Source organism: Pteropus alecto, unplaced genomic scaffold (genome assembly GCF_000325575.1).
Source record: "Pteropus alecto unplaced genomic scaffold, ASM32557v1 scaffold65, whole genome shotgun sequence".
Classification (NCBI taxonomy): Eukaryota; Metazoa; Chordata; class Mammalia; order Chiroptera; family Pteropodidae; genus Pteropus; species Pteropus alecto.
Window position 1 is genome coordinate 6,997,931 of NW_006439191.1, and position 27,080 is coordinate 7,025,010.

At 44.0% G+C, this 27,080-nt stretch overlaps 2 long non-coding RNA genes across 4 annotated transcripts in view; one reads left to right on the top strand and one right to left on the bottom strand.

The window, feature by feature from the left end:
- The window catches only part of LOC107195952, an 85,098-nt gene extending 62,244 nt beyond the window's left edge, over positions 1 to 22,854 (bottom strand). Inside the window, exons 1-2 of the long non-coding RNA XR_003047562.1 lie at positions 19,112 to 22,854; positions 12,027 to 12,119 (exon numbers count right to left, since the gene is read on the bottom strand). This is a non-coding gene — a long non-coding RNA (uncharacterized LOC107195952). The remainder of the gene's footprint in view (positions 1 to 12,026; positions 12,120 to 19,111) is intronic.
- Positions 2,149 to 26,996, top strand: LOC107195953. 3 transcript variants are annotated; one of them, XR_001517265.2, is made up of 3 exons: positions 2,149 to 2,242; positions 2,336 to 2,529; positions 25,934 to 26,996. It is a non-coding gene; the product is annotated as an uncharacterized LOC107195953 (long non-coding RNA). The 3 variants fall into 3 exon arrangements; XR_003047565.1 differs by lacking the exon at positions 25,934 to 26,996 and adding an exon at positions 17,454 to 18,164; XR_003047566.1 differs by lacking the exon at positions 25,934 to 26,996 and adding an exon at positions 16,446 to 16,664.
- Positions 26,997 to 27,080: the final 84 nt, after the last annotated feature.

Sequence of the window (27,080 nt, forward strand, 5' to 3'; positions counted from 1 at the left end):
AGGAGAGGTCTTCTAGGAGGGCGTGTTCTGGGTTCCAGATGGCTGACTTGGATCTTAACGCAAGCCATTGGCGGAGGATGATGTCAAACTGAACGGGCCATGTGATTAAGTGCCATACTTGTTTACCCAACCGGGGTGAAATCAACACCTGCAGGGAGAGGTAAGAAGGAGGCGGTTGGGACACGGAGCAAGACACCGTCTCTCAGGTGACAGTAGACAGAGGGATGCTGGAGGACTCTTCATTCATGGATGAGATTCTTGAACGTTCTGACATCCTCAGATGTTTAAGCAGAAAGAGGAGGGGACAAAATGCAAAATCTTGGATCTATTTCAAATGATATAATTGGGCGAAGCTTGAAATTGGAGAAGGTCAACCTGTCTTCTTGAGAGTCTCATGTCCCCAATGTCATCGGTGGGTGTGTTTACTTCCCTAACTCCAATGACTTCCGGAAAGTACACTCGCCCCCTGCGAAAACGCCCCCTCTCAGCTGACTGCGCTGGAACAGAAATCCCCTGAGCTGAGGATTTCGATCCTGGAGTCACAGGGGCGGCTCCTGTCGGAGTTCCTGGAAGCCACACGTTTACATCAGAGAAAAAAATCTGGCTCGGCCTTTTCCTCTTGACGCGGTCCAGGATGAAATCCCATCCTTTCGGAAACTTGTAAGTAAAAAATGTTGGCAGGTCTCGGTGTGTGTGTTCAACACTGTACCTTCTCCCGTCCCATGCGAATGAAGGTTCAGCTCTGGTCTCGGGCATGCGTTTCTCTCTCTGTGTCGTTCGCCAAGTCAGAATCAGCCACGCTACTTCTTTGTAATCAGCCATGACAAAGACTCCCCAGAAAAAACTCTGGTACGGTTTTCTCTTAAGCACAAACCCATCTCCTGTGATAACCCGCTTTGAGATGGTCTGGGATACATGAGAAATTCACATTTGCAAATCAGATGAATTAGGTGGAATTTCACTTTCTTTCTTCAAGAGTGTTTATTTTATTAGTAGAGTAACAATTGGTTCACTTAATAATATACTCCTTTAATACTTAATTACCTCTTGATTTCTCTGCATCTGTTTTCCAGAAAAATGTTCGGAAACGCATCTCTGATGAACCGATTGGTAGTAAGTATTCTTTATGGAGTCAGCCATAAAGTCTTTGAAGGAAGTTCTTCCTAAAAATGGAATTGAAATTCAAATGTCTGAAAGACAAACCAAACCGAACGAGGTCGTCTACGTTATAAGGAGATCGTGTTCCCAGAGAAATAAAAATGCAAGGTCTCTGACTTATGCACGCGTTGACTTCCCTAGTCCCAAGGCTTCTTGGGGTCAATGAGACCCTTCTCCAGTGGGAAGAGACTTCTGCTCGTAGGCGCCAATTTTCCCCCAGGCCTGGGAAGTCATCCAAGCGCTGACTGCAAGTCCTCACCTTAACTGCAGAAGTCAGGACTCAAAGTTGAGCAGAGTTTGACCTACACACTCCTCCCACTTGGATAGGCTGGGGCTTCTCGCCACCATTCCCAGTGACGTTTCAGATGACTGTTCAGGGAGCTCCCTTGTTATAGAGGGGGGACGAGAGGACAGGGACTGAGAGCTCCACTGATGTGATGAGCCCCCACCTTACGAGTTCTGCCAACCCAGCTTCGCTAAACTCGCCATTTCCTCTTCCGCAAACATACACGTTGCCTTTGGCATTCTGTAAGTAGAGGTTAAAAAACGATACACTACTAATTATAAAATATCTTGGTTCCCTAAGGGATCACAGCCATCTCTTCCTGAAGTATGATGAAAGAGAAGTTTGAGGCAAGTATCCCACAGGGCCAGAAAGAAGGGTCGACTTTCAGCCCCGATTTTGTTATTGGCTTTGGTGGCTCAGGGCAAGTCTTTCCATTCCTGTGAGTCTTGTTTCCTCGTCGTTACTCCGGTCATTCCTACCTCGGTGGATTATTAAGAGATGATGTGTGGGAAAGCACCTAGTGTAATTCCTGGCACACGGTACTGGCTAAAAATAAATACTGAGTCTGACAAACTTGAATGACCAAAGGGCATTTTAGAATGGGTTGTTTTGTTCTGTTCGACATGCTGCATCGACTTACAGATATTCAGCTCTGTTCCATATTTTGGGGTGTGTGTGTGTGTGTGTGTGTGTGTGTGTGTGTGTGTGTATGTTGGGGAGGGATGAAGGAAAAGAGGACAAAAATCCAAGGCCTCCTGATGGACTTTTCCCGCTTCTTGGACATTTAGTGAATTTCCTGTAAGTAGCATGTCTTTATTTTTTATCTCGTAGTGTAATTTTGGATCGGAAAGGCTCCGAGAGGTGAGGGATGGATCTTTTGTTTCGCAAAAGCCATTTTCCAGGTCAGCCTAAAAAGATGCACACCTCCGACAGACAGCCACAGCTGGCACGTTTCTGAGAGAAATGCCGAGAAATGCTGGATGGTCAGGCGTGGCAGAGAGCTACCCCACCAAGTTCCTCAGACCCTGGGCATCGAATGAAAAAGACCCCGAAATTTCCGATGAGAGAAGCAGAAGATAACTGGGGTGAGTGTGAACTACGGTGTGGGTTCTCCAGAGAGGACACAGGGCAAGTGAGAGGTGGCTCTGTGGGCGGGGGGCATGGGAGGAATCACTCAAGACAAAAAGTATGTGAGAGCTGCATTCGGGCGTTGGGAATGAGGGTGTCAGTAATGACCGAGAGAGGGTACCTTTGGCAGCAGGACCCCCAGAGCTGTGACCGGGTCTCACAGACGAGACCTGTGCTATACGAAACGTGGACATCTAAGAAGGTAGAAGCCATTAGGAGGATCGGGCCCCTCCTCACCTGTCATCATGCCCTGCTTGAAGAGAGGACAATTTATTCCAGAAGAATATCAGCTCTCTGAGTTCCCAGCCAGTCTCCTGGAGTAAGGAGCTGGGGGAGACGGTGTGCTTTGTACAGGATCGCAGGGAAAGGTGACAGGACTAATCTGAATCGCTTCCATTTTAAATCAATCTGGCTCAGTCACATTGGAAAAAAATGGGGCGTTCAGAATCTATTTGGAGCTTCAGTAACAATCGCCATTAATCGGTATCTTATTGTGATAAATCTGTGCCTTTATGCTGAGAAGTTTCATAAGGTCAAGCCACATAAAGACACCTACAACGATGAAATCAAGAGCTTGTAATGAAAAGGCATATTTTGACTCGATATCTTTCTTTGGTTTTCAAAATAGTATGACCATTATCTCCTTCATATGGCTTTTTACATACCCTCTTTCTTTCTGAGATTCAAATTATGCTTTTTAGATCCATTTACTGTGTTCCATAGGTTTCTGATTTTGTTTCTGTATTTTCTATTCTTTTTGGTTTCTGCTTTTACCTGAATTTTTTATTTTCCACTGATCTATCTTCCAGTCACTTATCCTCTCTTCCGCTGTGTTAGATCTGCTTCTAAACCTCACATCCAGGTCTTAATTTCAATTACTGCCATTTTTGATGCTAGCATTTGCATTTGATTCTTTTATTTATTTGTTTTTTAACATCTAGATTCCAGTTCTCGGGTGAAATTTTCAATCTTACCTAAGTCTGATAACTCCAAAAATTAGGTCACATGAATGTCTGTTTTTATTTTATGCTTTAACCTTTATACTGTTTCCATATGCCTGTTACTTTTGTTCTATTGCGGATGGGTTGAATATGGTAGATCACCTTAATCCAATCAGAGAGTGAGCTGATTTGTGGCTGGGCTTCAGTTTTTATAAAGTTCTAGATGTTGTTTATCCCTGCTTCTAGGGTACAGCCCTCTAGGGGTCCCCACTGAAAGCCCGGGGTGTTTGCTGAGGCCACTCTTGGTAAAACCAAGGGTACAGTATTTGTCTCGTTTTTACCATGTGACTCTAGAAAACTCTGCTTTTATCGTGTAGTTGTTTGTTTAATCACTTTCTCTAGAGCCTAGAGCAGCATAAGAATTCAACCAATGTCTTGAGGGGAAAAACCATCTGTGTCTCCCTTCTTGGTAGAGCTTGGCCTCCAGATTCTTGGCTGCCTTGGTCGACCCAAACTCTAATATTTGTCGCTCTTGCTCCATGATATTGCTAAAGACTCCTGGCTCCTAACAGCAGCCATTCGTCAAAATTCTCAGCCTCTTGTTTTTTACTGAGAATCAGCAAATGCTCCATGGGGGAAACACCTTAAAGAATGTCCACTGATCGCTCTGAGATGCCCTTAACGCCCCAGATCTTGCCTTTGCAACTCACCAATGACCTCGAGCCAAAAGCCTCTCCTCCTGGGGATTCTGCTGCAAATACTTAATTATAATTGAAGGTCAAAGTCAGGCTTGCGACGCTGTCAAATTACATGTGCGTAATGTTTACAAATTTGAAATCCAGTATTTTTCTTCTTCCTCTTTCTCTTCACTACTGGGTTTCCCTTGTACCATTAATTGGCATAACATGGACATACAAAGAACAAGCTACAAAGTTGGCAATTTCAGCTCAGCCCTTGTTTAAATAGACCAGGGTCTGGCCAGAGCTTTTGTCTAGTTAGTCTAACTCCACAGCCACACCCCATGCTCTGATAGCCCAGAAATGCAGGCCACGGACCCCACACCGAGGCTCCTAACATGACTGCTCAGTCTCCTTCCTCTGCTTTGTCTGCGGCCTGCTTAGCTCTGAGTCCTGCTCTGTGTCCCATCACCAGCCAAACTGTCACTCTTAGGACACTAGCTTAGTGTCCTAATGTTGTGTCCAGAATAACCAGACCCAACTTGAGTGCTCTTAACCAGGAGACAGTTTATTAGCCGGCGGTTGTCCTTGCAAAGGAGCAGCCTCGAAATGCCAAGATACAAGGTTTTTAAGCCCCAAATCCCATTCCTCATTCTGTCTTAAACACAAAGGTCCATCTTTCTCCAATTCATTACCTGTCAACCCACTGGTCAGGTGTGTAAGCGGGAAGTACAGAAGCAGAAAGCTTGTTGTTAGAATGTTATGTTCCCATGGGTGATCGCCTATGTTCCCATGGGCAATAGCCAGTGTTCCCATGGGCGATGGCCAAACAGTAATTTTCAGCTTATATACAATTGATTATTTTTCATGCCACGCAAGCAAGCAGGGTTACACAGGCTAAAACTGGCAGTTAGCATATGAGCTCATTGTTACAAGTTTCATGATTAACAGAATGTGGTTAGGGGTTCCAGAAACTAGGCCTAAGTTATAGACTTCCTTTGTCCAGTTTCAGGTTTTAATTATTCTTTAACCCTTTCACATTTCAGCGGGCTATTACACTAAGTGTCCTTAGTGTCCTTAGTGTCTCCAGTTTAATCCATGGCGTTCTCAAATGGTATTGGATTGGTCACCTCATGGATTGGACTCATCAAATCTTATTAAGCTTGTGAAAAATATAAGTTTCTAGGCTTTGGCCGTAGATTCTGAATCACAGTTGGTCTGAGATGAACTCCGACAATTTGTATTTTTAGTAAGCACCCCAGGATTGCCCCAAAACATTGCAGAGTATTCAGGATATCCTACCCTGGCTTGTACTCCCGGGCCTTGTACTTCGGCAGTGGCCGATTTCACCGGCTCTCAGGTCTGCCCCGAGAGTCTAACTCATGTGTTTTTGTTGTTGTTGTTGTTTTGTTTGGGGGTTTTGTTTTGTTTTTTACATGATCCCTGCCCTCTGGGGAAAAAATAATCAGAGGATCATTTAGAATTATCTCCCTTAAAGGCGATGAGGACACAGCCCATTTATCCATGGTAGGTGGCAGGATGGAGGATTATGTGACATTTCGTCTTTGCTACTCTTGGACTCAGAATATTTAGAATGTGAGGTTCCACTCAGAAACACCTGCCCTCGATGGCACCCCCCGTGGCAGTCTGGAGAACCCCTTCTCGTCCAATACACTTAGTCGCGTCACGTCTTAAGCTATTACTCAGAACATTTCTAGTCTTCGTTTTACACTTAGGACCGTGAGCCAAGCCAAGAAGGCATTTTTGCGTTCCCCCGTCTGCTCCCGACCAGTACTGGAGGGACGTCAGCCTGCAAGTCGAGGGGATGTTATTTAGGGTGGCCTGAGGGGTAATAAGGAGGATTAATGGGATGAAATTGAGCAAAGGAAAATTTAAAGCAACCATCAGGAACATTTTCCGAAGATTGAGATCAATGATCCCACGGAATTCGGATCCCGGGGGAGCTCGTAGGAGTCCTATTACTCGAATCAGTTCAAACCAGACTGGACCGAATATTTGAATATAATCCCACCTTGGCAGAGAGTAAACCTGTGATGGCTGGAAGACGGAAAAAATGACCTAATAGGTCTTTTCCATCCCTGACTTCTATGAGTCATCCAATGTATGCTGTCGTGCGTCACACAGCCGGCCAGACCCGGGTCGTTCGCTATACATTTCAGCCACAAAATCCTCAGATTCTGACGGTGCCGCTACCTCAGCACAGGCTGAGGGCTCCTTGGGGGATTTCTGGTTAGTTTATAATCAATTAAATATCAGCAATGAAGGCAGAAGTCAGTCAGGAGCGGAGGGTGGTGAGTAATTGAGTTCTTTCTCGTGCCCGGTGGGAGGCTCACGCTCGGCCCTGTGCAGACAGAAAGCTTTCCACTGCCTTGTCGTCTGGAACGCCGCCCCTCAGGCCTGGCGGGCCCGCGGGCTGTGCTGGGACCTGCCTCCCGCCGCCGCTGCTCTGGGCCTGCGGTGGCCTCTGCAGCAGCCACGAACCTTCGACCGCCTTCCCGTGAGGCTCTTTCCTCCCAGGTCCCTGCCAAGGGGACCCGGCACACGGGAGCACCGCTCCAGGACTGTCCGCTGACGCAAGTCCCGAGCGTTTTCTTAAACAGTGTCACTGTCTTAGCCGCAGCTTTCTGCTGCAAACACGAGCAGAGGGGACACCTACAACCCACGCGGGCAGAACTTCTGCGCATCCACGGGGAGGGGGCCCAGGACCCACGAGAACTTTCCTTCTCGCCTCCGCCCCGCCTGCAGAGAGAAATGCACAGAGGCTGCAGAGAGAAATGCACAGAGGCCACCACCAGACCCCAGGCCACTTCTCTAGGCCCTTCTAGGTGTTTCGTTGCCATTTCCCAGTCAGTCAAACCTGCAAAGGGGAGGGCGAAGCGAACGCGGCGTCCAGGCCTCGCAGAGCCCGGCGAGCATGGCATCTGCCCTGGGCCCGAGCCACACGACCTTGTCCCTCCCTCTCCCGACGCCCCAGCCTCCCGAGCTGCCGGTGGCTGGACAGCGCCGGGGGGAGGGAGCAGAAGGGAAGGCTGGCGACTGGTGCCGACGCGGGCTCGGGTCTCACGTTAGCTACACCCGACCTTAGCCACCCACTGGCCTCCCTGCCACCGAGGAGCGGCGGGCGGCATCCGCTGTCCTCCGTTGTGCATTTCTCCTCTCTCGCGTGTCGCTTTCTGTGACCTCGAGTCCGCCCTAAACGCGCCTCGTGACGCGGTTTTGCCAGGCGCACGGGAAGCACGGGGGAGGCACAGAGTCCGGCCCGGGACTGCGACACCCACGGCGTCCGCTGGAGCGTGTGTTCGACTCATCTCCTGAGCTGGCCTCCAGGTTGGGGCTTTTCATCTTCTGCCTTTCGGAGCGTCCCTGGCTATTATTCTAAGCCCTTCCAGCTGGTAGGGGGAGAAGGAGACGGATTTGAGCAGAAACTCATCTGATACCACAGCCCGAACGAACTTTAAACCCCTGTACTGTGCACTTGCACCAGACGGTGTGTTTCTGCGTTAACTAGAAATTCTGCCTTTCTGGCCTGAAGCTTCTGCCCTGGGTGGGGGTTCCTTGGTGCAGCCAAGTTGGGGATGTCGTGGGGTCCAGGTTCGTTTCCCACCTCCCTCCTCTGCCATTTCTTCCTTGGTGCCTTTGCTTTCAAACAGGCTGAGGTGGGAGGGGAGGACTTGGAGGACTCGGTCACCTGTCCTCTCGCCGGCTCGCTGGTTGACCTTTTCCTGTATCGTCCCTCCTGTTCATTAACCAGAGTTAAGTGCCGCCCTGACCCAGAACCCAAGGCTCCTGCTCACTTATTTGGGTTCCTTCAGATAGTTCCTGAATCCATGGAAAGCAAGCTTTGGGTTAAGAGCAACTTAAAAAAAAAAAACAGTCAGAAAACCTGGAAGTCACTGAAGTCCTTACCCCACTTTGTTCCAAGTAAAAGGGCCGAGAGAGAACCTTCGAGTCCTTACCCCGCTTCACCCCTTTCCCTGAATGAGACAAAGAAGAAGCCTAAAGGGGCTACGTTGCTGCCCAAAATCCCACTGCATAGGGAATTAGGATGAATTCTGGTCCGACGTGAAGCCCGCCCTCTTTCGTTTATTCTCAATTACAAGTAAATCCTCACTTAACGTCATCGATAGGTTCTTGGAAGCTGCAACTTTAAGCAAAATGTCGTTTAAGGAAAACTGTTACCACAGGCCCATTCATATAAACAAAAATTAAGTCCCCGTGGCCTGGCCACTAAAACATCACTGAACTTCTAAACAAAGACCCCAAACGCTTCTAAAATGAAACACTGCGTCCCACGCATGCATTTCAGAAAGACGAATGAAGACAAGCACGAGAGTTGTTCTCCAGGCCTCTGACTCCTTGTTCCAGGTCTCGGTGGCTGGAGTGTCTCCCAGCAGCTCCGGGCGCCAGGCAGGACCCGCCCTGGACAGGACACCACTCACACCCACCCACTGTCACGCGGACTCACACCCATCCACTGTCACCCACCCACTTGTCAGTGTCGACACGCCCCTGCCCCCAACGTGTGTACATCTTTGGGACAAGGGAGGACACCGGAGTCCCCAGAGAAAACCCGCCCAGACGTGGGGGGACGTGCCAGCTTCACACAGACAGTGGCCTCGGCCGTTTCCACATCAGTGTCAGGGGGGAATGGCGTCGAGTGACGGGACAGGCTGTACTCGGGGAAAAGCGGGGCGCAGGGCTAGGGCGCGAACTTCGAGCAAAACGTGGCAGCATTTAGAGAAAAGGTTTGTGCAGAAATGTCCTTGGAGGGCAATCTTTTACGAGCCAGTCCTCAGAGGGTCTTTTGTGAACGCGTCAGAGACATATGGATTACGAACATTTAAAATCCATATGGGCTGAGGAATGGAGACAGGGGAAAGATCTTGGCGAACGCGTTTGCTTTGTTAATATATGTGCGTGCGTGTGTCTATAGATGTCTATATATTATCAAATTTAAAACGTTTGAAAAGCATTCCCAGGCGTTACAGCTGAAACCACGGGGCGGTTCATCCGTCCGCACTCATAGGCCCCGATCCTTCTGGTGTGTGGTCTTTCCATCCCATGGGTTAGGACCCCCTAAGTCTGTTATACTGCAACCTGAGTTTTGCCTGTTTTATCCATTTTTAAGGTAGGTATAGAGAGCGTAAACCTCACCCTCCCAAACAGGAACCCAACTCCCAGGAGTCAGCATTTAGCCGAATGGCTTCATCGTATTTTAAAGGGGTTGAAGTCTACTTATAAATAAATTGGGCTATCCCGGTGCTTGTGTAATGCACATCATGAAAAATGAACAGTCGGCTTAAAATAGATTTTCCTTTACTGCCAAGTGCGTTATGTGAAAAATGCACCGCATCTGGCAGGTCGTGTGGTCGCGTGGATGGAGCTCAGATAAGGGGGCCGTCCTTGGTTCAGAGGACGCCATGCAGACCCTGATCTCTGTCGGCACGTGTGCCACAATCCACCTAGGAATCCGCGACGGGACGGGCCAGCATTGCTTCCTGACACCCACGAAGTAACCTTCCTTCCGACATGGCAGCCGGCACTCGTGAGCCTGGAGTTGACTTCACCTCTGCCCCACCGTCTCTCTCTGTTTTCCGTGTACCCAGATCGAGAACCTGCGTTGGGTCAGTCTACACCCGGCAGCCTGGCGTCCATCATTTCGTGATGGACCTGGGGGCCTTTACTATGCATTTCTTTGCTCCGGCAAAGCTGAACTTAAAACTAGCTCCTTACGAGTCTTTAATTTCGGCCCTTGTCACTTTGCTCATTCACTCTTGAAGCTGACACATCCTTCCGCTCTTTCCCCATGAATTCATATCCATCATGTCCTTCGAGGTCCACAACAATGTCCGCTTTCTTAAAGATGTCATCAATAACCCTATCCAAATGCAACGATCCTGTCCGTGGAGCAGGGGTTCACTCATATTCTCAAGTTCTTTTCCTCTCTGGCTTTCCTCGTTCCTTCTTATTTAAGACACCTCCTTGTGGGAGGGGCTGGCAACTATATATAAAACAACATAACATGGCTGCTAATCTGAGTCCTTCGGCCAAGTGATCGGACACGTCTTGAAATGTCTTAGTTCTCTTTCTAGGAACACTCTCTAGGACTATCTATCTACCTGTCTTCATTGCTAGTCCCACCAGAACTCTGTTCATTAACTACCTCACCCCGGCTACACTGTTAACCCATAACTGGTCAGAGCTTGGAGAATCCTGAGTATTTTCATTTTAGTAGAGGATCTTTGAAGAAGCCAGAATTACCTGGGGGCCTTTAACTGGAGCCACCTCACCCATACACTATGTCACCCAATTAGGCCCTATTTATGGCCAAAGCCTAGGGCCATTCCCCATTCCTGGCTAAGCACTGTCCAGTCTGCTCTGTGCTTTGCCCTCTTGGGAGTGATATGGTGGTTACAATCTCTGATTCGTGACGCAGAAAGAACTGTCTTTTCATCTTGATTTCAAATTCAGGCTTTGGCACTTACTAGTGTGATTTAACTCTGTCGGAAACTCAGTTTCCTCGCCTGCAAAATGGGGCTAATAATAGTATCCTGTGCTTAGTATGTTCTTAAGAACATTATTTGAAATAGTGCATGTGAAGTATTAGCCCAGAACTTGGTAAAGAATCCATGAATTTTCGTTATTATTATTATTATTATTATTATGAATCCTGTACTCAATATTGTGTTCACCCATCAAATCTGACAAATTGGTAGATTTTTCTTTTGAGATTTGACTCTAGGCTCTCCTCTAGATGTCGATCCTCTTTTATAATGTGGTTTTATATCGCCCTCTGTCCTGATCGAGGTGGCTGTCTTGCCTGGTCTGCCCTCGGCTTCTGCGTCCCCTGCTGTGGTATTATTCTATGTCCACTCAGGAGAGGAAAAGGTCAGGATTCAGGGGACAAAGCTCTAATGAGGGGACAGCAAGAACCTTCCTATGTGATGGGTGATATATTGGGCAGGACGCCTGACTCAGTTTACCTAAAGAATCATCTCTTGGATCGATCTGTAGATCACCGCCCATGGCAGGTTCTGTCTGGCACAGTGCTACGCATACAACAGGCAGTAATTAAAGTTCATGGAGTGAGTGGGGACCAGACTAAAGAAAATGGCGGCGAACGTATTCCCATGGACCTTTATGTTAAAATCGTTACTTGGGAGTTCGTCCTGCATCTGGAATTCTCCTGAACTGGCCACCATCATAAGTAGAGTGTGACCCGTTCTCAACTAACAGTCAGTCAGAGCCAACAAGACTTTTCAATTTCCTCCCATGGATGCCAGAGAGAAGTTGGGGGGAAGGGTGGGCAGGTGGGCCAATCCTGGGGCTTCTAGCTCAGTGCCCAGGGTACGTCAGAGCAGATAAGCTGGTAGGGCCGGGGAAAATTCATAACCAAGAAAGAGACTGAGGTGGAGGGACCATCTCGAGCGTCAACACAAAAGGGCAAGTTCAAGATGACGGCGGGTAGAGGGGGTAAGATGGTAGCACCAAAGGTAAGATGGGGAGAGATAAAATTAGAAAGTGGGCTATAAACAAAGCAAAGACACGGACGCCTCATACTTATTAGGGGCTGATAATGAGATGAAGGCGGTTTGGCCATTTCAAAGTTCAAGGCTGGCCGCAACTTTGAATTAAGAGTCTACTGAAAGCTGTTATTCGAGAGTTGCGAACTCAACGCTGCTGCAGAGAGCTCTCCCTGTTCTTATTCTCCATCTCAGCACCTTAAGCACATGGCCTAAAACAAAGCTCAGCACGCAGATTACACATCACGTACATAGCGTCTTCACATCCGGAAACTGTGAACGTGTTACTTACCTGGCCGAAGGGACCTCGCAGGTGTGATCTGGGATCTTGAGACAAAGGGATGCTTCTGGATCATCCAGATGGGCCCAGTGTAATCTGACGGTCCTTTTAAGTGAAAGAGACAGGATGACGAGTGAGGGAGAGATATGGAGATGCTACATCGCTGGCCTCGAAGACAGAAGAGGGACCACGAGCCAAGGAACGCAGGTGGCCACTAGCAGTTGGAAAAGGCAAGAAGATGAATCCCCTCTCAGCGCCTCCAGGAGGAACCCCTTTGCCAATGCTTTGACCCGTTTTGGCTTCCTGACCTCCAAAACTGTAAGATAATCAGCTGCGTTATTTGAAGCCACTAAATGTATGATAATTTGTTACAGCGTCAGTAGAAAACTAACACGGTTGTGCTGCTACTGTTACCTAAGGACTAGTTTTTTTGTTGTTTTGTTTTGTTTTGTTGTTTTTTTGTTTTGTTTTGTTTTCCAGTTTGGCACTCAGGGTGAAATTTTTCTTTTTAGGTAATGCCGTCACCTATTAAAAAAAAAGAAACTTTATATTTTGTAGTTTTAACTGCTTTTTCTGTAGAAAATATTAATGAAGAGATATAGGCATGTCTTTCCACTCGTTATTCTCTTTAAAAATAATAATTTAAAAAGTCTTTAAAATCCCTAATTATTTTAAACAGCTTTGTCTTTTCCCTGATTATGTCTGGAGGCATAGTTAGATGGCCTCTTTCAACTAGTATTGCATTTTTATCTTAGAGCCAAAAGTCCTTGTGCTTTTGAAAAAAATTTATAAAAACCAATCTTCTGTCCATCGCTCTAAAGGAAAAGTGTTTCTTATGCTACTCAAATGGCAGATATCGTTTTGCCATTTCTCAGGCCATTTTTCTTTTTGATTCTCTCAGTGAGAGAAAAGAAGGCAATGCCTTGGAGAAGAAAATGGTGACTCTGTATCCTTCATTTGTCTTCCCACTATCTCTAAATATTTGTATCTTGGGACACCTTTAATTCTCAAGAAAGACTCTCTCCTTCTTCCCCAATCTATTTTTCTCTACCTGTATTCTCCCATAGACTTCTTCCAAAAGCTTGTCTCATAAATTTATCTTTTTTATCTTGTCTCAAAAATTTATCTTACCATGGCTTAAAATGAAACCAACAAACATATAACCAATTCCTTTCACTAGATCCTGTTTCTGTCTCTAAATAGTCACCTCTTTCTTTTCTCTCTTTACTTCTATACAAGATTTCTGATTCCTTACCTTTTAGTCATGTCTCATTTATGGCAAAATGGATCCTACAGCAACTGCTCCCCTGAAATTATTTTTGTAAAAGTCATAGATGACTTGACTGTTATCCCTCAGAACACGGAAACTTAAAATTTCAAGTCAAAATACAATATGTAGATATCATTGTCAGTGCTGCTGAGGTTGTGATAAGTAGCTATTCTCAAAATTGTACGCGAAATTGATGAGAACATTCATCGAAGATTTTCTAATGGCAAAATTTTAGAAACAAACCAAATTTCCAATAATTGAAGTTACTGATTCAATTATAATTTATTTTATATACCAGGAGACTCTGTAGATAGTTTAAGGATGTTAGAAAAGACTTAAGATCTGGAAATGGAAAAAAATTAAAATGCAGTGACTCACCTTTGTGAAGTAGAAGAGAGAAAATTCCCAATGTTTCAAGTGGTCACGGATGACTTAAAAAACTGTTTGCCTTTCTAAATTTTCCAAATTTCTATGAAAGGTATTGATTTCATAACTAGAAATAACCGGGAAAAATTTATTTGTTTTAAACCACAATAAGCTATAATAACTAAAGAAGCCTGAAATATCATTTCGAGAGGCTGAGATTTTACTAAGTCTATGGAAAAGCTGAGTTCGAGGTAATGTTACTTGAAAACAGCTGGAAGGCAGCTCTTCTGTGAGGTCGCTCAAGATGGGCTCGTGGGCTCTAACCATCTGAAAAGCTCATGGTTGGACTGATCGCCTCTTAGGAAGCTGACAAAAAAAATGTGCCTGATGAGAAGGACACCACATCTGATCAAGGAAAAGAAAGCGTATCTATGGGTTTAATGAGTGACGGAGGACTGACTATGACCCACTCTACACACAGAAGAATGTGTAGAGGTCGGTGGAGGTGTGGTTTTGGACGGATCTTGAACACGTCAGGACTTGTTCCTAGAAGCCCAGCCCACAGGGGGACGGGGAGGGGGCCACTATGCTCTTGGAGGAATCAGACGATATACGTCTGATCTAAGGCTCTGTCCAGAGCAGGAGACAGGAAGAGCCACTGTAAAGAAAGAATCCCCAGAACTCGGGACCTTCTTGAAGAGAAGGATCAAGAAAGAAGCAAAGGTCAAAAATGGCTGAGCCAGAGTCACAAAACTGACAAGATGAAACGTCTGTCAGAAATGCACTCATGAGTGCAAGCTGGTTTTAGACGGAAGACTTGAGTTTGATCCTTCATGTACCATATGAACAGCAAGACAGGTTGAGTGCAGGGTCCAGCAAGTGAGTGAAAATACAGGACAGAAGTTAAGACTGGGCACAGAGTACGTAATTATAAACTTCGTGGAAAACGGTGGGGAAAAAAATTGAGATTGACTGTCTGTGGATGAAGTCATAGTCATATCACTAATGACTGCTACAGGCATAGATCTTTTTATTATACATGAATTGCATTTTACAAATGCTATCAGATTCCTAGGTAGCATGATTCAGAGTCTCTTCTTCTTCTTGGGTGGTTAAAACCACTCACGTTGGCCTTGGACATTTATAACCTGATCTGTGATGGGATATCATATGCTGGAAATTAGCTTCATAGAATAAGGAAGGCTTTCTACTACATAAGAAAGCAAAATACACTAAATCATATCCCCGATCTGCATTGCTGTGAAACTAATTCATTCTGGTGTGGGAGAAATTTCTTTCATCAAAATCTTCAACAAGGCATCCGTTTCGGCTGAAACCGAATGAATGAAACCAAATGGATAATTCAATAATTTTAATCTTAGAAACTGTGTGATTTCACAGAATGACAGAACATGGACGTTTGTGAGCATCTGTACCTACAGAAAGCTTATTGCTGTATTTCAGCTGCTTTAAGTGGCAGGAAACATGGCTTCTAGTACTGGTGTTTTCCACAGCAGATTCTGTGATGGTAGACCTATTATTTATCTTTCTTGTGCCTTATTTTCACCAATTAAATAGAGACTGCAATACCCTATGGTCCTAACTCACAGTACTAGCATAAAATAAGATGCTAAATATGACATTACGATGGAACCAATTTTAAATGTTAGCCAAATCTAATGTTTGCCATACATTAAATTTGCAAAAGACCTGCTTAAAATCATGCTTAAAAGGTGTTAATAAAAAAGACACCGTTGACCTATTTGGTAAAGCTCGTTTAAAAGTAATGTTTTCTTTAAAAAAGTTAACGAGCACTTTCAAAGTTTGTTTTGTTATGCACACATGCACACGCATGTGTGTTTGAGCTCACACACACACACACACACACACACACTGTGACTATATAGATATTGTTTCCTGGCATTGGCTGCCACTTGCTATCACTGCTCAGATGGTTGTAAAATGTGAAAGTAATAATAGAATGATCATAGCCAATCTTAATGAAATCAATAAACAGAAGCTTACGAAGTTACTAGCAGTGATTTACATTCTCTTCAGGGAGTTTGTAATTCAGTAATGTCAGACATTTCAAAGTAGCACCTCCTAGCTCTTTAATTTGCCTTTATATTGAACTGATCAGAGCCCTTTAATTTTATAATGCTATGCAGGATCAATATTTAGAAAGCATCAACTTTACTAACTCTTATAGGTTGAATTAGGTGGCCCCCCAGTTCATGTACTGAAGTCCTGGCCCCCAAGACCTCAGAACGTGACCTCATTTGGAGATTAGGGTCTTTACAGAGGTGACCAATTTACAGGAGGCCAACATGACGGGTGTCATTAAAAAAAAGGGAAAGTTGGAGACAGGCACATATGTGGGGAGGCGCTGTGCAAACATGAAGGTAGAGATTAGGGCGATGATTCTACAAGCCAAGGAACACCAATGGTTGTCAGCAAACCACCAGAAGCTGAGGGAGAGGCAAGGAGCAGACCCTCCCTCCCAGCCCTCAGAAGGAACCAAGCCTGCCAACACTTCGATCTTGAACTTCTAGCCTAACTGAGACAATACTTTTCTGTTGGTTAAGCCCCTCTATTTGTGGTACTTCGTTAAAGGAGCCCTAGCAAACAAACACAAGCAAATTCCCTCCTCCTATTTCCAAACTTGCTGAACAAACTAACAGAAGACTTTGAAGAGCATGTGAATGTTTATTGAGAAAAGTTATGTTGTGTGGGTATTCAAAGCCAGTTACTTAAAAATAAATTCTTTACCGAAGAGATATTATTTGTATTCACAGGCTGGCAGTGAAATTATTTGGAATAGTTTGGTTAGAAAAGATTTCTTCTTCAACGGAATTCCAGCAAAGTAGTTGTGAGTGTGGGCTGTGAGCCAGGATATAGAAATGGCTTCATGATGAAGAACAGAAGCTTACAATGGGATTAAATTAAAGTTACCTCCATCTTTACTTAGCTTTTAAATGTGATAATGCAGTGAAAACATACAGCTCCATGCCTGGAACACAGTAAGTATTCAGTAAATAAATCTAAAATCTGAAACCTTTGATGTTTAGCTAGTCACCCAGTTTGATTTTAAAGGGATAAATGTTTTTAAAAAGCTGTTATATGAACTCTGCTGCAATTAATATTGGCTATCGGTCGAGCTTCTGGACTCTTTCCATCAGAACACTGAACGAAACTTATGAATATTCTCACCCTGTGAAAATGGGCTTTCTGGAGTTACGCGCATTAACATGTTCTGCTAAGGATGCGTTAAGTAAGGATGTTAGACACTCTTTTCCTTGTGTTTCTGGTGCACGTTCTGCATTATGTCTACCGTAGTTCCTAACAGCTCAATGTAATTGTCGTGTGTGTATTTTTTCCCACCAGACTGCGAGCTTCTCAAGGCAACTTGGGTCATTGTTCTTTGTGACTCCAGGGCTCAACATAGTATCTGCTATCTAGAGACAGTACAAATGGTGACCACGTTTATATGTTGAGACAGCTTCTGCAGGATGAAAATTATATCTTATAAAAATTTAGCTGGTTTACTTTTCTGCTGCAAGTTTGTTTCAGAATCAAGTCACATTAGCATTTAAAACTTTAAAACTGCAAGAGTCTCTACATATGGTATCTTATCTGGTTTTTAAAATACCTCCCAAAGATAAGGCGGATATTATTATTCTCATTTGAAAATGACCAACTTGATCCAGAAAAGTAACGTGCCATGGTGATATGAATATTTATCAGCCTCATAAGGCTCAACGTGTGGACTTCCAATTCAACAGCACTCATTCTGCTTCCTACAGCTGTCACACGATGTCATTTACCGTGTGGCAACGGATGCCACTGATGATGTGATTTTCTAATCCAGCCACGGAGACCATTGAAAATGCTGGATCTACCAAAGCTCACCCAAATCGTCTTGGTCGTCTACACAAAGACAGAACTCTCCCAGGATGGACGCGACGAAAGATATTTATGAAGGAAAGACGTTGTAGCAGGCAATACTTCCAGGCACGGTACGCAATGGAATTAGATTAAGTTTACACTGGAATACAGTATCTACCTAATACCCTCAATAGAATTCCCCTTCCCCACAAAACAGACCAGAAATGTCAGAAACAGGACACCTGTCGGTCTGTCTGACTTACGTACCGCAGCGGTATATCCCGCTCGGGGTTCACAGATTGACCTCTAGGAGTTGCTTGTAAACCTGGGTTAGCCTGACAACAAAAATCACTGACCTGGGAGGTAATATTACATACATAATATGTATATAGTACACACATACACCTAGTTAAAAGTACTATATAGACCATATGTTATACTCCTCCTCTTCCTCTCTCTCTCCCTCTCCCTCTCCCTCTCCTCCTTCTTCCGGTCATGGCAGAACTTCTGGTAGTTTGGCTAGGGAGAGCCTGTCTTGCTAAATTCCTAGCTGGAGGCTGCGTGTTTCAAGTGTTGCATGAGAGGGTCCAGCTTCTCTGCCAGGACGCAGTGTGGCCTGGACTGGCTGAATGGAGAGACCCAGGAAGGCCTGGGCCTGGGGTCCAAGCGGGGCGGTCTGTCATGCATACTCGAACATACTCAAAGGTCTATTCTGACAAAAACTGGATTGAGCGGAGTTTTTCCGGCAAGCAGCCCAGAGTACTTGGGGCAAGGTTGTTTCAAAGACGAGAAAGGCGGAACCTTTGTTTCTTTCGGGTAATTTCTCTGGTTCTCTATTTACTCCCATTGTGCAATGGTGGATGGGAAATACCTCCATTCGTATCTGAGATAGAAAACTCTCCACATTTGGTGACGGTCTGTGTCATGTTTCCCTCGAACTCATCAAATGCAGGTATATTTTACCTAACACGTATACCTGGCGCAAAGTTGATACCCTATAACTTTTTTTTTAATAAAGTAACAAAAACATGGATTGAGTCAGCATGACGAAGCGTAGAATGTCTTGAAAATTCAAAAAGGTGGAAGTACTATTCCATCCCGTTTGATCAGGGAGGGGGTGCCGTGTGGGGTTCTGTGTTTTTCAGCCGCTTCTACCCCCCAGGTCAGGGACGTTTGTTGTTGGGCAACCCCGCTGCCTGCAAAGTTGATACCCTATAACTTTTTTTTTTAATAAAGTAACAAAAACACGGATTGAGTCAGCATGACAAAGCGTAGAATGTCTTGAAAATTCAAAAAGGAGGAAGTACTATTCCATCCCGTTTGATTAGGGAGGCGGTGCCATGTGGGGTTCTGTGTTTTTCAGCCACTTCTACCCCCCGGGTCAGGGACGTTTGTTGTTGGGCAACCCCGCTGCCCTCTGCGACGCTCTCAGCTGACACGTGGCCCTTCTAGATTCTAAGGTGATCACTACTGGCAGATGTAAGCGTTCGCCTTGACAGGTAAACTTTGCAGACTAAAGCACTAATTCTGTTTGTGGTAAAACAAAACGAAACAAAACAAAACAGCGCTAGATTACCCTTTCCTGGAGGCTGAGCGAGTCCCCACGTCGCTAGGCTGTGAGAACTACAAGAGGCAGGATTTCCAGCGACGGGTCATCAGCAGTCAGCAGTTTCTTCCTCTTCCAACCTCTGAAAAAGTGCAAAAAGTTACTGACAGCTCAAACGGATTCCAGGAAGACACCCCTCCCAGAGAGACATTCAGCAAAACGAAGATGCGCCCCACCCCACCCCCTTACAGAACACCTTTGAGAAATACGTTTTGTCAAACAGTAACTCAGTTTAAATTATCTGCTAATTTCTAGCCGTTTCACGATCCAACGTTACTGTTCGTACTGGGAATAACTGTTGCCTGACTAATTCAATTCCCTCTCCCCCTCCGAATTTATTCGCCGTGTAGACGCAAATGTGTTGAAACCCGTCTGACTAGGTAACCCAAAGGAAATTCTGAAGAGGTGGAGCCCCCAGGCATCCTCACCCCGACTTCCAGGTGGAATTGTGGGCGGCAGGACTATACCTCGAGTCCTCATTTTTCCGTGCCGTGGGCAGGCCTTACCTTCTGACCCCATTCTCCAACAAAGCAAACCCAACGACTCCAGCTACTCCCCCTTAAACACTTCAGCTGTGGGGGTTCAACACCTACACGAGATCCCAGTAAGCAGGCTCACCTTGGAGAGCTCTCAGAAGCCACTGAGTCTGACTACCGTGAGGGAACGTACAAATGACTTCCAGCTGAAGCAAACCACATCCCCATCCAACTGGCTCAAGCTGGGGGAAGAAGCTTCCTGCTGGCTCCCGGAACGGACCTACGGCCTCTGACCAGGTCTTGGTTACAGCTCAGGGAGTAGTAATTCGAGGATACGCCCTGCTTATTCAACCGCTGGAGAGGGGGGCGGGATACTTAAGCTCCCTAGTGTCTCTTCGACACCAGACAGATGCAATTTTGTCACTATGGAGTCAAGAGAGAGCTGGAACTAACTGCCCATATAACAGGGCTTTATAGCTGCTTTTTGCTCTCTGGTGGGCTGAAATGTTTTCTTGTTCTCTCATGAAGGAGCGTCCTCGATTTGGTTGATATTTTGGTGGGAAAAAAATCACACCGGTCCTCATTTTACGAATTCACTGCCCCTGGTTGAGAAAGCGAAGTGCCCCGCCAAGTACCCACTTCCGCTGCTTTTTGGATCCTGAAGCTAAGCCTGGCAGTTTTGTCGTTCGTAATTTTGCTTACAAGAGACTGGAGAGTCACTATCAACACATTCTTTCTGAGGGCTTCTCTTCGATCCATTTGGGTTTATTAAGGAGTTCGAGGTCAAACTAGCTAAATATTGGGTAGGAATTGATCATAGGATGCAGTTCTTGGATCTGATTATAAATATGACATTCTATCATTCCCAGAAGTGACAGCATATCGTGGGAAAAAGCAGCATATCAGGGTGACTAGAATCGATATACAAGATCCTGAGAAACCCTCCGATATTTAAATTTGTGTTTAGGCAGTATCCTCTTTCCTCTTGCCAGATCTCTTTAGTGAAAAAGCATGTGAAGTAGTCTGATCTGCCAAACTGCATTTTTCTTATCCATCTTACCGTCTCTACCAATACCGTTTGCTCAATACATTCTCGAAAAGACAAGTTAATTTAGAGAGAATAGCAATTCACTCTCTTTGGTGTCAGATTTGCCTTAGTCTTCCCTGATAATAGTGACTCTGTGTTACAGAGCTTACCACTTAACTATGCAGCTTTTATAAATGAAATCTACGATGAATACGCAGAAATATAAGAACCGTAGAATGCTGGAGAATGAATGCAATTTAGAAATCTATTTCAATTCCTTTATTTCACTGGTGCAGAAACTGAGTCCCAGATAAATGAACTGACTAAAACATATCTCTGAGGAAATCAGTAGGGAAGGGCATCAGAATAAGCCACCCCCAAATATGTCTGTCACCTCAGCATATGGATTATTTTGAGCTGAAGTCAATGGAGAATCAACTAATGTATCAAGAAGTCTTCTTGGAACGTCCTTTATCTGACTAAAAGCAGAGACTTCTGAGAAATGAGGACAGCCATAAATCCTCTTTCCAGAGGAGTTTTATGGCCATGAAGAGAATGGAAAGTACAGTGAGATGAGGCTGAGCAAATGGACCTTAATAAAATAACTTATTTTCCATAGGTTTCCCCTTCTATTTACCTTTCCACAATTTACTACCCCTGGAGTCCCCAAAGCTCCCTTCCCTTTGTCTAATCCTTTCTCCACAATTTATTACCCTTTATTAAAATCGTATATTAGCGTCCAAGTTTAACCACTTCTGTGGGGTTTCATTTCTTTTTCGTGAAGTCCCCATGCATGTAAAAATATTGACATCGATAAAGAAACATATAACTTCTGTTAATTTCTCGCGTTAGTTTAATTCACTTTCCCCAACTACAGAATCGGAGAGGGCAGAGGAAACGTTTTTTCCCTCCCTAACGGTGGCAGAGTTAAGATCAAAACTCCCTGGTCTTTCGATACCCTGTTTAGCACTCGAAAGAAAATGAAAAAACCAAAGACATATTCTATTTATGGAACGTTCTTAATACAGTACAAAATTTGTTTATCATGTGGTATAGTTTGTTATATTTCTCTGTTTCTTACGGAGAACATTTAGAGGAATTAAGAGAATGAATTTAATTAAGATTGGGTCTACTTGGAATTATTGAGGGTGCTATTTTCTTTGAACTCACTGGGCAATTTTCATATAATGATCAACTCAGAAAAAAATTCTGGTTTGCCTGTCCCGTCTCCACCCCCACCCCCAACCGACAAGTGTTTATACAAATGAGTATAGGACAGTGTATGAAAGCTCAAGCTTCAGAGTCACGTAGACCCGGGTTAATCCATTGATTTGTTTCATAAAGACTGGTTAGGAGAGCTTTGACAATATTATTTTTAGTGTGTATTCACCCAGCGGACAAATTGCTCGAGGGTCTTGAGATCGCGATCTGATATTAATCTCAGTCCTTTGAAAAGCGGCACTATTTCTGCAGCTTCGTTTAAGTGATGGGAGGAAACTCAAGAGATTGAGTGGAGTGAGCCTCAATCCTTGGTTTTCTGCATTTGTCAATGAAAGCCAGCGTATGCGTTAGAAAAAGCTCTGTGATTTTTCACAACCAGAGCAAGAAGCCGACGGAATTCTTTTGGTAAAGAGCAGCAGAAGTGAACCGACCAGAGGAGGCTGACACTGCTTATTTATGTGTAGAGTTTAACGCTGAAAGTTGCCATTGAAGGCGAAGACCACATCTCGTGTCAAAGCAGTTAAAACCTTAAACATCCCTAATGACTGCTTTTAAGTCATGGCTGTTCCTTGCAACAACAAACCAGAGCTAGATGAAGTGCGGGGCACTCATGTGACAAACGATACCAGTCGTCTGGCTTTCTCATTACGGAGCTTCTGCCAAGTTCGGACTCTCAGCCAAGGATGATTTAACCATTCGGAGTGTCAAACTGACCTTGCACTTGGGGGATGAGGGTGGGGAGAAGCCTAATTGCCTGAGTGTTGTTTTCTTGAATTCTAAAATATTGAGGAGATGAAGCCATAAGTTCGACTACCTTTCTTCACCCCCATCGTTAAAATCTGCACCCCATGTAATTGCACTATGAAAACTGTGGGTGCTGGAGGCCTCTTGAGCTTTCACATATTAAATCAAACAAATTCTCTTTAAAAAGGTTTTAGAGGACAATGGGAGAAAAAAGATAAATGGCTTAGAAACCCAGAGTTGGCAAAATTAAATACGATGGTTGTTTAATTGGAGATGTCTGTGTATGTGTGTCTTTTACTGCCTTGAACAATATCAGGTTGCCATGGTAGGTCTCTGTAACGAGGAATAAAATATTATCTGAAACATGAGTCTGCAATTTTGAATGCATTCAGAAAGGAGGCCCTGAGTCCCTCTAAACATCAGTAAGCACAGATAATTATTTTAAATGCTTCCTGGTTGCTCTATGACACCGGTAGCTGGAATTGTTGCAGAGCTAAAGGAACCAGACTTCACATCATCGTTCACGCAGTTAGAAGTGTTACTTAATCATCGTTGTCGTTAAGTCTCCCTCTTTTATGCTGAATAAAATTGCATGTCATGGGTATGGCTAAAGGGTCCTTTAAATACTCTGGAAGTAGTTTTTTGTTTAGAGTATCTGAATAACTAGTTTTTGGGGGAGAGGAGTAAGCTTTGCTGACTTCCACAAGGCACACAGTGAAGTCATCATTCTCAAAGCACGGAGGGTGGCCTACAGGACAGTTCTCAAGATGGAGTTGGTAATCGGGGCTAAGCGAAGTCCAGAAGAATCACTGACCCAAGCCGTTTTACGTTATACGGCAATTTCTCCATCTACACCTGGCATCTGCTGATAAAGGGCTGTGTACGTGCTTTGGAGGTCGCAGCTTGTGGATTACAAATGAAGGTGGCTCCCTCGCACTTTAAGGGAAGGTGGCTTCCCTTAAAGCCCACTGAAGTCCCAGAGTCCCAGAGTGACACTGGGGACAATTCTATCAGTAATAGTACAGCGTTTTCCCGTGAGCACCTACTATGTGTCAGACACTGTTTTACATGACCTCGAATTTATCATTCACGCAAATCTTATGAGGAAGGTTTTAACCCCATTTACCAATTGGATCTGAAAGAGAATTTAAGTACGTTGCTTAAAATGGCACAACTAATAATCAGAGGAAGTAAGGTTCCAGTTAGGTCCGCCTGCCTACAAGCCCCAGTTTCTATTACAACATGCCATCCCTGCGTGCCAGAATCGATGGCCCTGGAGGTATAGGTTGTTGTTAGTTATTATTTGCATTCACTATATCTCACTTATTCACTTCTGTTGTTATTAGAAATTTAGAATTTAGAAAAGGCTGTAGAATTTAGAGAATTCTATCGAATTAAGAAAAGGCTGCAGAATCTTTCATTTGAGATTGTTTTTTTTTTTAAATAAAAGCTAATTTGGAAGAATGATGGTTTGCATGCAGTCCTGCTTAGAAGCTGCTCTGTGAGCCTGTGAGTCCAAGAACCACCAGCAAACTTGACATTCATTCATGTGTAAGGTGCTTGCTAGGAAAGAGGTTTGCAAACCGATTTCAAAGTAGTCATTACTCTATGCTACATTTACTGGACGAATTAATTGCCCTTAGATTCTCAATGTAGTTTTCAAGTGGCCTTGAGGGGAAAGGTTAAAAGAAATAATTAGCTCTGCCATTTTAAATAATCAGGAGGATTCACTATCTGGATAAGATTTTACAAGTTCTGGATGTGCGTAGCCTCTGAGCATTTCAGGTTGGGCCTTTTGCTTTGTATTCTTAGTCTACATGTCCTGACACTTCTTTGTTTGTTTTGGTGTTGAAAAAGTTTGCAACTCATTGTTTACACTGCTAAGAGTTGTTTCTTTGAATTGTCTTCCCTTAGTGAAGGGTAAAATTATGCCAAGGGCAAAACTGTAAAACAGGTCAATTTTATCCTTGGCACCGTTTAACCTGCCTCGCCCCGGCCCCCATTCCTGGTCTTTTAATTGATTTCTATTACTTGTCCCCAGCAACGTCATATTTCTCCATCTCTTATCCAAGACAAAATATTCAATAAACTCATTCCTAAATGAACAATGTACTTTCAAGCAGTTTTTGTTTTTGTTTTTTTTTTTAAATCTTAAAAGAAAAAAACTGGGGAAAGGATCAATAATTATTTCAAAGGTATAAAGGACTAATTATAGTGGACAAAAGTGTGTGTGTGTGTGTCTGTGTGTGTGTGTGTGTGTGAGTGTGTTGTATATATAAGCTATTGACACTATTTCTTCCTTCTGTGGAACCACATTTCACCCACTCGGTGCCAGGGATGGGTATGTGAACCAGATGGCTGGGTTTCTCAATTACAATGGACTATAAATCACCAATTTTCATCTCATTTTTGTGGGGGATAGGTGTTGGGTTTTGACAGCTCGATTCAAGTTTTTTGGTAGTTGGAACTAACAGAACACTGACTGACACATCAATGGCAGGATTTAGGATATTTTTGAGTGACGCATTTTTGGGTACGCTGTATTACCATGTCCTCTCTCCTGCACTCAGAATATTCTTTTGCTATTACTTTTCAATAATAATGATGTGTTGATAGTGCACCCAGCAGTTACTTGATGGTAGACAGCTGTGATGTTTTCCACCATTTCTTGTTGGTGTCTTCGATATGATTCCACTCAATTCAATTTAGTTCAGTTTAATTAGTCTGGACCAGGTACTCCATGAGGTTCGTTTCTAGAAGCAAAAGCAGTAAGTCATTCACACACCGCTTTGCAGTGCAAGTTCTTCCACTCACCGGGTAAAAAAAAACCATTTTAGAATTGATAAAAATCAATGACTTGCACCTGTTTTGACCTTTGATGCATCTCCGAGGCCTTCAGTAAGTAGAAGATGGGATTGGTGATTACAAGCTGATACTCGACGAATTCGCCGAACAGAAAAAGATCACTTACATTTATGCTTCTGGTCCTGGGTGGTCGTACAACTTTTTCAACATCGTTGCCAACGCGTCAATGAATGAAAGATTATACAAACAGGAGATGAAAGTATAAATCCTCGGGTTCTTGTTTCGGATGTCTATTTATTCTAAGTGATTATGACTGTGTATTTATTTATATGTGTGTATGTAAACTCACACAATTCTTCACAGCAGAATCTATAAATAGCTATAATAACCATCCTAGTTAAATATCACGTGGATTCCAGTGAGAGAAAAAAGATCAAACTGGTGAGTCTGTTAAAACTCTCTCACTGCGTGCTTTCTTTTTAATTTTCTAATGTGACTTTGCTTTTGGCTCCTGGACAGTTGACACAGAATGTGCATCGGCCTTGGCCCTGAGGACCTTCTGCTCTCCTGGTCACTGACTTTCGCGTACCACCTGGAAGCTGGGGTCCTCTTCACACCTCCAGGCTGACTCCTGGCTCACAGTGCAGTGAGGGGCCCTGTGTGGGAGGCTCCGATCAGGAGGGCAGGCCTGCCCAGTGGACGCCGCTCTGTCCGGGCACCGAGTCAGTGTCTGAGCATGTCAGCTGAGGACTTTCACAAACGTGCTTTTATGAGGCTCAGTTTTAGATTGGACCAAACTATACAAAATCAGCTAGATGAAAAATTCAGGCAGTCAACTGGCACTTTTGTCTATAGATCAGCAAATAACCAGTTTGGATGGTTAGAAAGTCATATGGAAAAATAATGAATACATTTTGTATACTGATTCAGAGTAAAATACCAACTTCACTTGTTTTGTCACCAATTTGAATCAAATCTTAATTTTTGTGTGATCCATAATGTAAATGAGATAAATTTTTTGATAAAAATTATTTTAGTAGTAAGAGCCTTGAAGATGTTTATAGCCTTAATAGGATCACTGTTCATTGGATCAAAAGCCGAGTTTCTTAATCAGTTGTATATTAGGTTGTGACTGTCAATGTAAAATTTATTGGTTACTTTGATGATAATGATTTGCATATTTATGAGATAAGAACAGGAATTATCTTATTTAAATACCAATTGTTTTCTCTAAAATGACAAAAATATCACTTAGCTTGTAACCTTCCAACAAGTTATTTCAGCTTTATAAATATATAGATATGTGCATAGAAACCAGTCTTTTCAAACGACTAGATCAAGTTGATTGGTAATCATTCATCGTGATGCTTGAAAAAGCAATTGGCTGTCAAAATGGTATAACCAATAAATCATGGAATTGTGTAAAATGCTATGCTACAGTTCAGTGGGATATAAAGATAAAAACTGTGCAATATGGTTCTTGACATTGAAGAATTTATAATCTACTTGAGAAGGACATGTGGACACACGCATGTATACGCGCAAGATTCTAGATGACAAGCAAATGTCGCAGTCAGAGAAGTTTGGGAGGGGTCATAGCGGGGGTGAAGGTGACCAGGGATTGAGATGAGGCTTAAAGAATGAAACGATTTGTGTGGTTGAGAAG